The sequence below is a fragment of the Astatotilapia calliptera genome, chromosome 3 (assembly GCF_964374335.1).
Source record: "Astatotilapia calliptera chromosome 3, fAstCal68.1, whole genome shotgun sequence".
Lineage (NCBI taxonomy): Eukaryota > Metazoa > Chordata > Actinopteri > Cichliformes > Cichlidae > Astatotilapia > Astatotilapia calliptera.
The window spans coordinates 64427720-64431333 of record NC_137424.1 but is presented as its reverse complement, the minus strand read 5'-3'; the positions used below and the strand labels follow the sequence as shown (position 1 = coordinate 64431333).

At 45.8% G+C, this 3614-nt stretch overlaps 1 long non-coding RNA gene across 1 annotated transcript; it reads left to right on the top strand.

The window, feature by feature from the left end:
* The first annotated feature begins 1276 nt into the window (after nt 1-1276).
* LOC145426096 (uncharacterized) lies at nt 1277-1664 on the top strand. Its single transcript, XR_013906858.1, has 2 exons — nt 1277-1415; nt 1501-1664. It is a non-coding gene; the product is annotated as an uncharacterized LOC145426096 (long non-coding RNA).
* Nucleotides 1665-3614: the final 1950 nt, after the last annotated feature.

Here is a 3614-nt window from a genome sequence, read left to right as displayed (position 1 = left end):
ACAATAGCTAAACATTCCTTTTCAATTTGTGCATAACCTCTTTCAGTGAGCGTCAGTGCACGACTTGCAAATGCCACTGGCTTTCCATGTTGAGTCAGAGCTGCTCCCAGTCCTGTCTCGCTGGCATCACACTGCAGCGTCAGCTCTTCTTCAGGGCTGTAATATTTCAAAACTGGGACTTGAGTTAGTTTTTCTTTCAGTCTTTTAAATGCATCTTCCTGCACGTCTGTCCACTCCCATAGGCTGTCTCTGTGCGTTAGTTGTCTGAGAGGCTCACAGTCGTCTGACAGATGCTTGTAGAACTTTGATAAATAGTTGACCATTCCAACTAGTCTCTGCACCCCTTTTATGTCAGTTGGTGCTGGCATCTCTGTGATGGCCCGTACCTTCTCTGGGTCAGCTCTCAGCCCCTCTGCTGTGAGTAGATGTCCGATGTATGGTACTTCCTGTCTTCTAAGCTTGAGTTTTTCCACATTTAATTTGATGTTTCTCTCTCTGCAGCGTTCCAGGAAAAGTCTCAGGTTTCTGTCATGATCCATTTCTGCCAACTCAGTCATCTCTCCTTTTCCAGTGATCAGGATGTCATCAGCAATGATGTATGTGCCTGGCAGGTTCTCTAACGCTTGCATCAGTTTGCGCTGAAAGACCTCTGGCGCTGGGCTGATCCCCATCGGCATTCTCAGCCAACGAAAGCGACCAAATGGTGTTGCGAATGTCGTGAGATGGCTTGACTCTTCTGTAAGCTTCACATGCCAAAAGCCATGTTTCACATCACAAACTGTGAAAACTTTTGCTTTTGACACATCTGGCAAGATGTCATCTATTGTTGGTAACGGGAAGTGACTACGCTTCAAAGCTTTGTTGAGAGGTCTTGGGTCAATACATATCCTGGGTTTGCCATTTGGCTTCTGCACTGTCACCATCCCACTGATCCAATCAGTACTACCTTCCACTGGTGCTATTATTTGTCTGTCTGCAAGGCTCATCAGTTCCTCTTTCAGTGGTTTCATCATCGACACTGGGACTCTGCGTTTTGGCAGTTTGACGGGCTGCACTGTTGTGTCGATTTCCAGCTCATATTCACCTTGCAAACATCCATCTTGTCAGGGTCCTGGGACTGGGCGACCCAGGATCCCTGAGCAGTTATGTATTATATTATTATTATTATTATTATATGTATTTTGGTATTGCTGCTGCTCTCCTCCATGATTGTAGATGTGAGTGTGTGTGTTTATGTCTGCGGGGATGCTTGGAGGATGGAGCTCAGCCACCTGCAGGCCTGAGGGGTGTGGCCCTGCGGAAGGACTGGCCACACCCGAAGCCACACACCTGCCGCTGATCAGGGCTCGTCGGGGGAGCTACTTAGGAGAGTCTTGGAGCTCCCACCGACGCGGGATCATTGCATGAGACTCCACGTTAGTCACCCTGTCTAAGTTTAGTCAGAAAGTGTATGCCTGCCATTTCTGAGTGTCCTGACAGCTGCGCTATTGTTTCCCGCAGGAAGAGCGTGGAAGGCACGGAGAGCAGCGAGCACCGGGGGGTGCTGACACGGGAGCAGAGAGCACACGGACTATTCACAGGAGACACGACACGGGAGTCTGGGAGAACACGGGGATTTATTGTTACGTTGTTTTCACTCTGTAAATAAACACTGTTTGTACATAGAGCACCGCGCCTGGGTCCTCCTTCCCCACTCCTTCCACGGTGTGCCATGCCATACCGTGACACATCTCCTGTAAACACATCCTGAAACTCTGTCTTTATCTCTTGCAACAACCATGCGTTTTTCTCTGATGGAGCTGTTGTCACTGAGCTGTCCAAAGCACAGATGTTATCATATTTAACTTGTATTAGCTTCATGGCTTCACTAGCTGTTCTCCCAAGTAGAGGTGTTTTACAATCCTCCTCTACCACTTGGAACTCGACTCTGTACTTTTTGTTGTTTCTTGGGTTTGTCAGCTTGACCTTACACTTTCCTAATGGACACAGCCTTGACTTATTGTACATCACAAGAACCTTGTCTGTGTGCTCCATTTTGATGTTAAGGTTCAACAAGTTGATGGGAATAACGTTGCAGGTTGCACCACAGTCAACTTGAAACTTGACCAGGCTGTTGCCGATCATCATGCCTGCAAACAGCTGCTCTCGTTTTTTCATGTCTGATTCTTTGATCTGGTTCACTTCTACTGCAGTCTGTGTCATAGCTGTGACAGTCATTATGTCCTCACAGGAATCCGAGTCCTGCTCCGTCACTTTCACTCTGTCTGCTTTTACTCCTGCATGCTATAGCAAAATGATTTTCTTTGCCACATTTTTTGCATTTTTTTCCATATGCTGGGCATTTTGATTTGAGTCTTTCATGTGCTCTTCCAAAAAATCTGCATGATATCTCTTTATACAGTCTTTTTCTCTCTTTTTGTTTTACTGCATGCAGTTCCTCCACAGCCTGTCCCGCTATTGTTTTGTTGTATTCTCTTGAAATCTCCATTGCTCTACAAATATCTAGACATCTGTCTAATGTGAGGTTCTCTTCTCTGAGCAACCTTTCCCTCCAACTGGAGCTGTTCGTGCCACAGACGATCCTGTCTCTGATCAGTGAGTCTTTTAATTGTCCAAAGTTGCAGGTGCTCGCCAGCATTCTCAGGTCCGTAACATATTTATCAATATTTTCTCCAGGAGCCTGATTGCGTGCAAAAAATCTGTATCTCTCGACAGTCTCATTAACTTTGGGATTACAGTGTTCATCGATTTTTCTCATCAGCTCACTTACTGTTACTCTTGCCTCAGCTCCGATCAGCGTTCCACAGAGCTCCCTGCCCCGTTCCCCGATCAGATAGTAAAACAGCTTCACTCTCGCCTTTTCCTCAGCATCCGGCAGAGCTAGTTCCGTGTAGAGTCTAAACTCTTCTTTCCATGTTTTCCACGCTTTAGACAGGTTCACTGAATCCATACTCCACTGTGCGGGTGGCTTCAATCCATCCATCATAGAAGCCACTGCGCTCTTCTCGTCAGCGTCTCACCTGCTGTCCTGAGCCGTTAGCACCTCCGAGGCTAACTAGCCTAGCTGGACGCGTCGATACCGTCCGCTCAATCTGTTGTCTTCAAAGCGCGGTGTGGATCACTCTAGACCCTGCTGCCACCATGTTTCATCTTGTTCTCTCTATAAACTTCACAAGATGCTCGGTTGAACTTTCCCTCCTCCGAGGTAAACTTTTATTAAACTCTTAATAAACAGTCATGAGTCTCTACTTCTCACCTTCTCTCAAAACTCCGGGTGGAACACACAGGTAAATGCAATTCCCATTGCTACACTGCTGGCTAACTTGTACATGTTCACAAGCATTATCTGTATTGACACTCTCTCTATTGATACACTTCATGTATCTTGAGTGTCTGTGTTGAATCTCTCTCTTGGGTCCATCTGGCCAACAGACTGCTGAACACTTCATAGACACCTCACTTTCACTTCGACATTATGCACTCCATACTCTACTTATATGACATTTCATTTGCACAATATTCAACTGCTGACCTCTGTATATTTTATTTTATATACATTTATATGCACGGAAAAACACGTAGAAATATATACATATATATGTAATACATATTTA